Source organism: Megalobrama amblycephala, linkage group LG13 (genome assembly GCF_018812025.1).
Source record: "Megalobrama amblycephala isolate DHTTF-2021 linkage group LG13, ASM1881202v1, whole genome shotgun sequence".
NCBI classification, from domain to species: Eukaryota; Metazoa; Chordata; class Actinopteri; order Cypriniformes; family Xenocyprididae; genus Megalobrama; species Megalobrama amblycephala.
Genome location: NC_063056.1, coordinates 7,066,535 through 7,080,679, shown reverse-complemented (window position 1 = coordinate 7,080,679; position 14,145 = coordinate 7,066,535). Strand labels below are relative to the sequence as shown.

The 14,145-nt window shown below is 39.6% G+C and overlaps 1 protein-coding gene across 1 annotated transcript in view; it reads left to right on the top strand.

Annotated features, from left to right (window-relative positions):
- The first annotated feature begins 638 nt into the window (after positions 1-638).
- Positions 639-14,145, top strand: part of gli3 (GLI family zinc finger 3) — a 201,444-nt gene continuing 187,937 nt past the window's right edge. Inside the window, exon 1 of the mRNA XM_048153717.1 lies at positions 639-1,036. The gene's annotated coding sequence lies outside the window, so the exon portion shown is untranslated. The remainder of the gene's footprint in view (positions 1,037-14,145) is intronic.

Sequence of the window (14,145 nt, the reverse complement as noted above, 5' to 3'; positions counted from 1 at the left end):
TTGTGCTTGGCAGTGCAGAGCCATCTGAAACAACCTTTATATTGATTGATTTAGTTTTAGTTTTATTTGTTGTTGTTTTCTTCTTGTTGGTGAAGAATGTAAGTTCATTACCATATTTAATTTACTTATTAAAATTTTTCAATGAATTATTAATGAACCCCAAACCTCTATAAATGTTGCACCCAAAGCTGCTTACTGTTCTTATAAAGGGTTTGTTTAAAACTTCAGTTTATACATGTTGGAAAATAATGTGAAATAACCATTTGAAACAAGCTTTGAATGTTTTATGTTGTAGTTTCTTGTGTAATTTTCTCCCAGGCTTCATTATAACATTTAGTTTACAAATCCAAATATCAACAAATCCTTTTTTTAAGAAGTTGCTGCATCCACAGCTGTCCAAAGTGTCATTTTGAATGTTTGCTTGGTATCACTTTTCATTACAGTGTCAGTGTTACACATGTTATGTAGAAATTAAAAAATACACTTACAAGTTGCAGGTTACGTATTAACATAAATATGCACACATAGCCTATTTGTAAAGTGACCATTTCGCTTTCCCTCTTCAAACATGACTGCACCGTCTCTGGAAGGATCGCTGGGATAAGACAAGGAAAGAGGGAGGGAAAAAGGGGGCAGAAGGAAAAAGAAGGGAGGCAGTGTGTCTGCTCTCCGAAAGGGAGGAGTCAGGCACAGGGAAAGGGCAGCTGGGGCTCTACAACTCAAATCTTCCTTCCCCGAGAAACTCTGCGTTACGGTCTTTACCGCGATAAACATATAGAAGTTTAACGAGTCGCTGTACTTTTGTGTTTAGACTTTAGGTATGGGCAAAGACAAGGCGCTAGTTCAGTGCTGTGCTGCTCCTGCCAAGCGCACATAGGACAGAAAGAGAAGACGAGGGAAGAAAGAAAAAAGTCCGCAGAGCAGTTTTTGGAGTTTCAAGTGAAGAAGCCAAGAGTCTGTTTGCAACAAGCATCTGCTAGCGAGCGAGAAGAAAGTCTGCAAGGAGAGGACAGAAAGTTTCACAATAGCTGAACGAGTAAGTGCATGAAATGTGTCGGGGTTTTTTTTCAGCCTCTTTGGTTCCATGAAAGTTTTGCAAACCGAAGAAGAGGGGGGAAGAGTCATGTAAAATGTGAAATGCGATACTCCTGCCAGCCTGGTGCAAATGATTACATGAAATCAATAGGACAAAGGCATAAACATAGTTTATTGGCAGCGGTCGGTGGCTGTTATTTGAGTTTTCTGCTTTATACAAAGTTCGACAGCGCCGTTTTGCAAACTTATTGGCTCTTATTGTCAAACTTGCGGCCCCTATTGGTCTGTTAAAATGTTTTGAAAGTGTCCATTTGTTTTATGCTTTTCACATTGATAAGTATCTGTAAATAACGAGACCCACCAAAGTGCAGCTGGTTTCAGTGCAGTGTGTCCTTGCAACAGTTAAATATTCCCAAATGCTTAAGAGAGTTTTTATTGTAAATAGTCCTGAAGAAAAGTTCGGGCTCCCGCATAAGTGTTCTTTTCCCTTTAGCACAGAAAGCAGAACGTAAGAATGTTTCTCGTATTTTCATCTTGTTTCAAAAACGAGAATCATATTAGAAAAAAAATAAATTTGGCTCTTTGATGTACCCAATAGGGCGAACAAACATTTTAAAATAATTAGGCTACGTGCAATGGTAAAATGTAAATATTTTATCTAGCACTATTTAGGTGGAGTAAGAGTTCTAAAATTGAACAAATTAAAATTGAAAACTAACGTTTATTTGCAGAATTTTAATTTCGTAAATAAAATCAAAGTTACAGCCTGCAGTGATACTGTATGTCCATTGCTCTTTTTTATTCACTTTGAATTTAATCAATGCTTAAGAAAACATCTCTGGAAACTGATAAAATCGAGTAAAAATAGCAGAAATTATTGCGACAATTAAATAGATAGAAACAAACATGTTATGGCAATGATGAAAACATTTTAAGAGTGTGTAATTATTACTTAGTAATTATTAGGCTATTTGTACGTTTTCGGCTCTTTGTATAGGTATAAAATGCTAGATTAGTAGCCTAAGTGAAATAATTGTGTGAATCTGTTTATTATAATAGCCTGCTTATTAGCAGCCAAGATTTTATTAGAGGAAACGATCATTATTTACCGTTTAGATGTTGTGTAAATTTTTTGTCACAGAATTTGTGTAGATATTTGCTTTCAACTTTTTAAAACTTTTCACACACTGATGCCACGAAAGACTTGTTTGTAGTTTGTAGACGAAGCTTCAGAACGTCCGTGTCCCGCCAAACCCCTCCGGACACCTGCGCGCGATTAACTGAGGACATAGAGTATCACATTTAAATTCAATATTCAGTTCAGTTAAACGTTCCGTCACACTTTGAACGTTTATGTTACCGTGGGTTTATTTTTATTTTTTTGCAAGCATGTTAATAGAAATGAACGTATTCACATGATATTGTTTTGTATTATAATTTATTACAGCAACATACATTTAAAGTATAAAGTGAAGCCTGCTTGATGCTTTTTTGGCAATTAAAGTAAATGAGGTCTGCTCGTTCTGCATATATTTTTGCGTGTCTGAGGTTTGATTTTCTTTTCTCCTCTCTCTCTTTTTAATTTTTACTTTATTGCATTTGCCTTTTATGTATGAGAGTGGTTTCCCACTGAATTGTCTGTATAGAAATCTGTATGTAGCTACTATATATTTGACCCATGGCTGTACAATTTTCTCATATATTAAGTGCAATTAATAATTTGTTATATTATACTCTTTATGATATGTCAGTTATTATACGGTGACCTATGAATTTGCATGACATCAAACAGGGTAAAGAAATATGTCAAACAATCTGTAATCTGTCTTTCATGTCAAATTTACGGTCGGCCATAGCAGAGATTTATGCTTTTTTGTCTGCCTGTAGTTAATGTTGGTATGAAATAAGCATTCATTTGAGTTCTTCAATTCAAGCTCTGTGATGATAATAAGACATTGTTCTCTAATAAGACAGGCTTCAGTGTGATTAGAAAAAATCCACAGCTTGAGTTTTCAAGTCAGTGTTTATCTCATGCTTCTGTCTTTTGGGGAAATAATTGTACCTCGTTGCTATGAAGAAGAAAAAAACATTTTTTTTTTCTTTAATATAAACTAGATATTATATTATATAATCCAGGAATTTATTTAAAAATCATTTTTTTGATAATTTTTTTGGTTTAAAATTGAAGATTTGGTTATTGGAATATGAATTTCACTGGAGCTTTGTAAATAACCTAATTTAAATGTTTATGGTTGCATTTGCTCAGTATGCATCACAGATTTCAAAAAATCTGTAGAATGTTTATACTTTAATCAAAAATAATTCCATAAATATTTACTTGCAATGCTTTGATCAAACAGGTGTAATTTTGCAAAAACACTCGCCTCATCATGAATTATTCATCCTCACTTGTGAGTGGAGTTGACCAGATTAAAAAAGTATTCATCTGTTCAGAGTCACTCATCAAACTGGAGTTTATCACACTTCATATATGCAAGGCTGCATTGCAGAACAGAACCGAAGGTTAGCAGGTCACTCTTGCCAGCCTCCCCTTTTCTTGTCTGCCGTACTGAGCATACTGTGTCACCGGCTAATATTAACAAGCGGAGATGACATACGATTATCCTCAATGTCATCCTACCCCCTCCTTCCACTTACTCCATGTGCATAAAACCCTCAGATTAGGCCCGGCATTGGAGAGGGATGCCTGTACCCTTCACCCTCAGGGTGCTTTAGCATCGTAAAGCAGTTTTACCTGTCATTAGGTGCATGAGATGAGATGAGATGAATGAAATGACTAACAGGGAGGCATTGAGATGCTAATGTGGGTTTGAATAGCGCTCTGCTTATTGTCCAAACCAATAAGGAACAAATGAATGGGAAATTTGTGAGTCTCTGCACGCCCAATAGCACATTGCTATACTAGAAGTGCTCTCGGGAGCTTTTTTTTTCATGCTGTGGTTTGTGGTGCAGCAGTAAAGAGTGTTTTTGTGAGTCTGATATCTTGGAACCCTGGTCGGGCTGATTGCTTTTAGGTAAAGTGATTTGTTATGATAGATCTGTAGTGACATGAGGTGACTAGTAGGCTTTTTGCGCATGTGGTATATCATCAAGAATCTAACTGCCTGAACTGTTGTCAAATTTGTATATCTTGAAATAAAATGCTTTTTTTCCCCTCAAAGTATCCAATGTGTTTGGCCATGTTTAGCATTTTTGACCCTAACAAGCAGCACCTGATCTAAAATTGCCCGTAAACCTTTGTTGTGCGCTACTGTGGTGCTCTGCTTCCACTTGCCGCTGTCAACAAGCCAGGACTTCCAACCAAACCTCTCACTTTGATGATTCTCAACTTTGATAGGTTCAACATCAAATGAAATGGACACAAAGAGCAAGAAAGAGGAAAGGGAAACAAGTGAAAGTGAGTAATTGAGAAAAAGGGGCGCTACTCTTGAGCTGTGGGTTGTGTCGGCTCGTGGGCCACATCGGATCAGAAGTTGAGTAGTTGTGTATAAGTAGAGATACGTCAAAAGTGTTCATCTATATTTGTGTCTCAGTGGAGGGGGTCTCTAGCTTTGTAGGGGGCTTGCTCTCAAGTTCTCTCTCTTCCTTTTTCTCTTCACCCCCTTCTAATCCCCAGGCCCAGTCATCCCTTTAGGGCATGCCTCAGATCTGCCTCTATGTCAGGACGACCCCTTCCTTCTCTTCTTTCTGTTGCCTTTTCTCTCTTTCTTTTTGCTTTATCTCCATTTTCATTTTATCTTTTACTATTTCACACTCTCTTTATACAGTGGCTCTGAAAATATATGGACATGTCTGGACACTTAAGCCATACTTGAATGTACAAAATGTGTGAATATCACTTTATAAGATACAAAATATCACACCAAGACCTTTTTTTCAGGGATAACTTCACTTTCCAGAGCCATTTAAAAAAAATAATAATAATAATTAATTGGTCCCACCATGAAGTAATTTCTCCTCAAGTCCACCAATGTGTTCTAGATGAGTGTAATTCATCACAATAACTATGAACATGTTACACTAATGTTTGACAACCAGAAAGTGTCGAAGTATCCTTAATTTCAAGCAATACATTGTGTGATCATTTAAAGTCAACATGAAATGAAAATTAATCCTATTTTCCAAATGCATGCTATGGATCGTATTGTGAATGATTTGTCCATGTATGTTTCATGTAAAAAAAAACTTGACCTGTAATGTTTAAGCAAAATATCATACTGTAACTGGACCTTCTGGTGAAAATGGCAGACTTCTTCTTGTGATGTATGCAGGACTTCTACAATCATTTAGTCCGCTTAAACCTGCTTCTGCTAGCTCACGTTCATCTGCCTCCATGTTTGAGTGCAACGGCCATCTCAACTTTCAATCAGCAACCGATGCATAGAACCAGGTCCCCACTCTACAGTTCTTCATTTTTGATAATCCGCTACAATCAGCTATTCGTCAGAATATGGAAGAAAATCTCTTTTGCTACTTTCATTTAAATTTGTGACTTTAAAACGGTTTTGTCTGCTTGTGCTGTCTGTCTTTAAAATAAATGCTTGGTATGATATTTTGCACCTGAAATAAAGACTTTCAGGTTTTAAGTGTCCAAATACTTTTGGGTCCTCTGTTTCTTGCATTTTTTATTTTTAAAGTCTTATCTCTCTCACTCATGTTTTGTTTTTCATTCTTAGTTTTTTTTTTTTTTTTCTCTCATTCACATACAGCCTGCAGGATGAGCAGGTTCATACCAAAGAGTGACAATCTGTTTTCACTTACAGGACTGGCTTCTTGAAACTCAAAATTGACCTGCGAATTAGCCTGGCCATTTACCCTTTTAGAGAAGCATTAGCAGTGGCAGAAAAAAAAACAAGTGATTCCACCAGAAAAAGAGTCCTCGAGAAATGTTATTCTTAAGTGGATCTTCAGCTTGCCATGCAGAAAAGATGTTAGCATAACCAGTAGGCCTGTTAACCAGCATAAAGCAGTCCGAACCACCAGAGAAATTCATGCTGGTCTTTTCAGGCAGGGTGCTACTTGCATACATGTGTGTGCGTCATGGACAATGCTAATGTTTTCTTTTCTCAAGTAGGTAGCTGCAAACAACACACACTGTGTGTTTGCAAGAACTTCTTGGTTTGTCTTTTTAATTTGCCATCCGTAAAACCATCTGTAAACCTGTGTGTGAAGTGCAGCAACAAGAGAACTAAGTACTTCCCCATTTGGTGGCAGGGTGTGTTAAGGAGTTGTGACAGAGTGGTTGTGTGTGAATGAGTGTTGTTGTAAATGTACCAGTATGTTAGCATTGATGTGAGGTATTTTATACAAAAGTGAAAACGCCCAAACACACACACATAGAGGGGACAGATAACATGGTTCTTGTGATCAATGTCTTGTCTCAGTGCTGCTATTTTTAGGTATTTCACATATGAATGAATGAATAAATTAATGAAAATACAGTGAAGAAAATGTTAACTGTAAAATGTAAAAAAAAAAAAAAAGTAAATATTTAAAAAAAGAATATGGTTAGGATTTTTAGAGCATTTAGTTCTTTCACATAAAGAATAAACATAAACCATTTAAATGTATCCATTTAAAAAATGATATATTAAAGCATTCCATAAATAAATAAAATTAAATGATACATTTTTTAAAATAAGAAAAAAATGACAACTTTAATGACTTAACCTTTAACCCTGAGCGATATCAATGCCAGGAGAGTAGCTGAATACCTGATTCATATGTAGAAAGATAAAAACAGTCTGTGCCAGGGCATGTGTTCTCCCAAAATCCCTAAGTATATCTCCTCTCCTGTTTGGCTCTTCTTCTCCATGTTTTCAACTCTTCTCTGTTGCCTTTGAGTACTTTAAAAGTAAATGTCAAAGCCTTTGCTTCCCTATTCCCTGAGATAAATAATGTCCCTATTTAGAAAAACAAAAGAGGAGACTCAACTCTATGAGTAAATTTGAGGCAGGCCTGAAAGACTTCCCAATTGTCATCACAGCATCTGAAGACTAATCGCTTTTTCTCATGCAAAGTGTGCTGGTTTTAAGGCCTGGGCATAGATGGAATGAGAGGGAGAAGGAGAGAGAGGGGGTGTGTGTGTATGTGTGTGTGGGGGGGGTGCTTTGTTTTAACAATACTCCACAGGGAACATTGAAGGGGAGGCAGGGTCTATTGGAGGGGTCCCTCGCCCGCTGAACAAAGGCCAGTTCCTTCCAAGCAAAGAGAAGGGGAGGGGATGGAGGTGAAAGTTTTACAGTCTAGTTCCCTCAAGGAGATTTTGGTGTGGAGGGGAGCAGAAGGGAGGTGGAGAACATGGTCTTTGGAGTCCGCGGTTGTTTATTACGATAATGTGTCACTGTTAATTCCCAATATGACAAACAAACACTCCTAGGGGCAAGGGAGGCGTAGGAATTGGCAGTATGTTGTGGGGTGGCTGAAGTGTCATCCAGGAGAGATTTTGTTGTTAATAATAATAATAATAATAATAATAATAATAATAATATGACAGTACAGTACATGACAAACAAGTTCAGTTGAGTTTTGTTGTTTCCGGTTGCCGAGCAATATCGCAAGTTGTTGTGTTAATATAATGCCACTGATGTGCATTTTTACAATGATTTAAATGTGGCTCACTATTGAAATAATTCATTTTCATTATTTTTTTCATTTGTAGTTTTGTTTTGAACTGGTAATACATAATGTAAAGCTGTTTTTTGCAGTGATGCCAGACTTATATTGTATTTGCATCCTTCAACTTCAGATATCAAGTAGCATTTTGTTAATTGGCGGGAACTTTCTTTCTTTCTTTCTTTCTTTCTTTCTTTCTTTCTTTCTTTCTTTCTTTCTTTCTTTCTTTCTTTCTTTCTTTCTTTTTCTCCAAAAAATAGGATGTGTGTATAACTAATATATAATTACCATGGTATTACAATTTTCTTATACTGCCCTCCCCTAACAGAGATGACAGGATAGAGAGAAACAGGAGGATAAATGTGCACATGAGCAGAAAAGGAGCTATTGCCATACCAGTCCAGAAGGCTGTTTTTTATCAAGATCTCTGCTTGCTTGAGAAATGCATCTTATTCGTGTAGGTGGACAAGGTTAGACTTTACTATGAAATGTATTATTCAGGAAACACTCACAACCACAGGTAAACACATAGAAACACATAATCGGACTCTTTAGGTTGTCGGCTGCTCATGGTGGACAGCGAGCGTGCCTTGTGCCATAGTAAAAGCTCATTCAGCAGCCACGGTTTAGAGCGAAAGGTTCCATTTGTCAAAGGTGCTTGAGAGTACTCCCCCTCTCGCTGCCCCGCAGTTTGGCGGCTACTTGCCGAAGTCATTGTCTGAGAAGAGGCAGGACATTACTCACTGCTGAGGAAGAGAAAAAGAGTTTTGGGGCCCCAAGCACCCGGACTGACCGGGTTTATGAATGGGGAATTAGGTTAGCATACTGTGAGTTAGTTACTGTGACAGTAGAGCCCTTTAGACTTGAACTTGACTGGGATGATGTCCACCATATGAGGAACAGAAAGAGAGGAAAACATATATTGGGGGGTTGGTTAGCACATTTGGTGTGTTGTGATGTGTAGTGCATGATAAGTCAAAAATGTCCAAAAGTGCATGTTTGGATGCTTGTCTTGTGAAGTAAGTGGGTAGCTGACATGTAAAACTCTTAGGAAGTTGACGTGTACCGCAGCGTGACATGAAAACTTAAAGTAATAATATTATAAACAGCAATTTGTGTTTTTTATATACAATCATGAAAGAAAAATTAATTGTTATTATGTTTTGTTGTATATTATATTATATTATATTATATTATATTATATTATATTATATTATATTATATTATATTATATTATATTATATTATATTATATTATATTATATTATATTATAAGAGATAGTGTATGTTTAACATGTGCTTCTTTTTAAGAGTACGGGAGACTTATGATGTGGATGCTGCAAGTTGTTAGATTTTGGAGGGAAAAATGTGGTGAGAAAGAAGAATGCAAAAATGGAAGAGGACAAGGAAAGTGTCGAGACAGTTCGGAAGACTGCAAGGAAGAGATGGTAGAGAAAGGTGGAGGAGAGAGACTGAAAGAGAGTTGAGCGGGATTGTTTTTTCCTTTCAGAGCTCAGTGTATATGCTCACGTCTACCTCCCAAAGCTTCGTTCACAAAGAGATTTACAAGACAGGTCTCTACCACCCTGCATTTTAAGTGTGTGTGTCTGTGTATGTAAGTCTGCCCACCTGTGTGAGTTATTTTATGCATATGTGCATGAACACTGCAGATTTTCACATGCACATTTCAGATTATATTTCAGTATGTGTGCTGGCAGTTTATACAATATCAGTAATGTTTACAATACCAGTATGTACAGTAATTTTTGTTTCACATGGGCAACAGGATACTTGGCACAGGCCTGCTGACATACTTTTAATTTTTTCACAAAAGCTTGAAAAACCTTCAGATGCCAGGAAATGTGTGTGCGTGCCGTGCATCATGTGTTGGCATGTGTGTGTCGGCACTGTATTCAGGGATACTTCCACATACAAAGGGGGCTCCTTAGCTTTTAGAATTATTTATGTTGTTTGGCTTTTTGTGCTACAGTCTAAGCACTTGTCTCCTCCTATTAGACTGAATGACTCTACTGAACCCAGCTGAAATCTCTCCAACTCATCCCACCAAAATCCCCCTCTGCTACACTTTGCAGACTATATAATGTCTTGCAGGTTCATGTTTGCAGCCCGTTGTTAATCACATGAGGTTTTTGCTGATAAATGCTTGTAAATCAAAATGATCAGTGAAGGCTTGATGTGGTACACACATCCTAAATTAAGATTTTTAATAGCTATCACATGCTTTCAAATGTTTTGCATAACTGCAATTATCCTTCTGCAAGTTATACCACTTTTAAAGGAACATTTTTGGTTCAGTATAAGTTGTGTTGCTTGACAGATCAGGATTGTGTTGTCAAATAATTTAAGAAAAAGTGCATTACTGTAAAGCAACATTTGTTACTTCAGTACAAGTCAGCTGTTTACACTGTTAAAACCAACTGGCTCTCATTCATATAATTTTAGTAGAAGTCTAAAAATATATGTAATAATAAATGTATTAAAAAATAAATGGAACTAAAATAAAATAATAAAAATAATATAAGAATACATAATTATGAAGAAAAAAGAAAGAAAGAAAGAAAGAAAGATTTATATGATTCAAAATAAAAAATATGTAACCACAATACAACAAATCGAATGTGATATTTAAATCCTTGAGAAAGGAAATGTGAACATTTTCCATCAAGGTGATGGAGCAAAGGCCTAAATTTCGGATAAAATTTGCCTGCTGTTTAAACGCTGGCCATCCCTGCAAGTAGCATATGTTAATTGTGCAGATATTGGGAGTGTGTTTATATGATTACCGAGTGAGAGGTCGAGATGAGAGTTGGGCCAGAGTGATTTGTCTTCTCACATAGTGAAAGGAGATCAATGCAAAGTGCCTCTCGCCTGCTCAACAAGCCATGTAAACTCATTAACTCCCTGAGACCTGTCCCTGGTTTTACACACACACACACACACACACACACACACACACACACACACACACACACACACACACACACACACACACACACACACACAAACATGGCAAATCAGTAAAATTACATGTGTGAGATTGGGTTAATGTTTTAATGACTGTGAGTGAGTGACTGTGATTTTCTAATTTTATTGTGTCAAAGTATGTGTGGAGACTGGCTGTGTCCGAAATCGCACCCAATCCTCATTCACTATTTCCTACATTGATCCACTAATATAGTTCACTTGAGTGAATGAAAATGGGTGATTGAATTTGGACACTGAGTGGGCCGGAAGAGCTGACGATTTTGCATAGTTTGTGCTTGCTGTTTAATAATTATTTGATACTTAACAAACTGGCAGCTCCAGTAATAAACTGAAAAGCTTAAACTGAAAACTGAAACTCTGTATAAACCTTAAACAATTTAATAATCAATTAAAAGGAATTTATATCTGTATGATATTACACGGAAGACACATTGGAACAGCGGTTTGGAAAATGGATGGATGATTCAGCTCGGGGCGTTATCTTTTGGCCAGACTTGGGAATTAATTTGGCGCGCGACTCTCACAGTGCATTATGGGTATTCTCTAGCCATTGAGTGTACTTCGGTTGATATTACTGTGGTGCACTGTGGGATTGAATGAGTGCATTCGATAATGTCCACTATGGTTTTGGACACCACTACAAATGGCTGTCCCCTCAAACAGTGAACTATTTAAGGGTATAGGGCAGGGCCTAAAATTAACACTCGCCGAGCGCCAATGTGAGTAAAAATCTATGCTGACGAGTATATGAAACTGTGTCAGTCGCCAGATGGCTGGTAACATTTTTATGAATTCTAAAAATGCAATGTTATGAGAACATGAACGTGAACAAACGTGAACAACGCTCGGGGCAGTTGACGGGTCAGTGCTGTATCATCATGAAAATTTAAGCCTTTCTAATATAAATACTGAAGTGCTAGAACACGCGAAATGGCATGCTGTGCGAAGTTCAACATATGAAAGACCGCGTCTTCAGACAGCGCGCAAATATGAAGTTGAGCTCTCTTCATGCCTTCCTGTGCTTGAACGGACAAATTTACACAAAATTATGTCAAAAAATGCCTCAGTGAGTAGTAAGTCATGTGTGTCTTCAATTGAGAAAGAAAAGGCATTATTTGTGTGTGCATTCGCTCTTAAAGTGACAGCATCCTAAATAATCCTGCTGCTGTCTGGTTTTCTTTGTCTTTTGTTCTTTGATTAACATGACAGACAGCAGCAGGAATATTGGACTGCTGTCACTTTAAGAGCTTAGACATGAGTTATCTTTCTCAACTATTTAACATTCCAAAACAATTTCATTTCTCCGTTGGAGAGCACAGCTGACGTTATTGCCTGTGCTGCTGGAAACAAAACGGATCGGCTCGTAATCGGAAAGACGCGAGACTGACCGGCCGGTCATCGATTGCACCGATCATGAGGAAAATCAGCCGATTCGGTGCATCTCTAGCGTACACTATTGTCTCTGGGCTCACGGCATCCCGGACACCAATATTTTAATGATTTATAAAAGATGAATCACTGTTTGGCCATCTCAGTTCCCTTTCGAGGGAACTCGCGCTGCGTCCGATAGGAACGCTTTGGGAACGCCTCCAGCGTGATAGCATCTGATGCACGACTGTCAACTAGTCCAATGGCGAGAGTGAACGTCACGGGCGGGTGACGTCACGACCAGGAAAGGATAAATACACATCCGGTGCAACCGGCTTCAGCTTTTCTGCCTCAGCAAAAGAGCTCTATGTGAAACTGTCTCTGTCTATTTATTGTTGTCTGTCCCGTTATCATACAGCACAATATCACAGTTATGGCGAACACACAAGCATTTAAACCGTGTGCTCCTCCCTGCCCTCGTTTTCTCACGAGTGGGGATACACACGATTTGTGCGTTATGTGTTTGGGAGCGGAGCATGCTCTTTCAGCCTTCGAGGGGGCTGAATGCGAGCATTGTGAAAAACTTCCCCTGAGGAAAGTGCGCAGGCAAGCGTTCCCCACGGCTCTGGACCCGCTGCTGCCGAGGCAGCGCGGAGAAAGATGTCGTGGGGCTCGCAGATGGATCTGTCAGCAGGGCTTGAGACGAGCACGAGTGCTCTTTCTCAGCCTTCACCTGGCAGATCCCGCGTCCCCTCTCTGGTGTCAGAAGCCCGCTCCGCGGCTTCTTCCGCCCAGGGAGAGGGCTCGTCGCATCAGCACTCTAGTTCTGAGGAATTAGACGTGCTGAGCGTCGATATGGGGGAAGATGACTCGCCATCACTTTCCCCTGAGTACGAGGAGCTGGTGGATGTGCTTTCTCGTGCTGTGTCTAAATTAAACATCGAGTGGCCAGCCGAGAATTTTGGCGCTCGTCCAAAAAGCAAACTGGACGAGCGTTTTCTGTCATCAAACAAAGCACTTCCACCACGGGGCCTTCCCTTTTTCCCTGATTTGCATGATGAGATATCTAGAACTTGGAAAAAGCCATATTCATCACGTCTTTTCAGCCCTCATGTGAAGCACTACTCCAATATAAGAGGGCTGAAAGAGTATGGTTATGGGGCGATGCCCCGGGTTGAACAGACACTTGCGAGTTATCTGTCCCCGGGTTCAGCATCATCCCTGAAGGCCCCCACGCTTCCCACTAAACCACTAAAAGCTACATCAGGGTTAGTGGGAAAAGTGTATACGGCAGAGCGTATAAGGAGACCGCCAGAGCTGTTGGGCGGTCTATGTCAGCCTTGGTGGCGACAGAGAGGCACCTGTGGCTTAATCTGTCTGATTTAAAGGATAAAGACAGGGCCTTTCTCCTCGACGCTCCGCTTGCACCATCTGGCCTGTTCGGCGACGCAGTCACATCTGTCGTCGACAGGTTCCAGGAAGCTAAAAAGCAGGCGGAGGCGTTTAAAAAGTATCTTCCACGCCGCCATCCACCTTCTGGGGCTGCTGGGCGTGAGCAGTCCCAGCCGCATAGCTCCTCGTATCGAGCGCAGCAGAAAGAGAGTGTCGCCGCTCGAGCTCCACCCCAAAGACATGGTGGGCCGGGACGGCACTCTCAGCCCAAGCCTTCCAAGCCGAAGACAGACCTGAGGGTTTTGCTTCAGGCGAAGAAGGCTGGGCAGAAGAAGTCCTGACGCCAGTGGCGTCAGACTTCTGAGGGCAGCCACACACGTGGTGGTGCGGTACACACCTCAGTATACGGTGCCCGTTCCACCTCGTGGCCCTCAGGGGGCCGTTCTGCCAACCCCGCCACCTTTGGTGCTTCGGGGCGCAGCGGCTCCCACCGAATTAGTGATGCAGTGTTCAGAACATCAACACGACACTGCGTCACATCCTCTGAGGAGGATAAATTTACATCAAAAATGTGCTGTGAACGAAACACCAGAGGCCAGCCTCGAGAGGCTGGTTCCCTTAGTAGATTTTCTGGTAGAGTGGAAATCTCTTCAAAATATCTCACGTTGGGTCCTGCAAATTATAGAGAAAGGTTACAAAATCCAGTTTT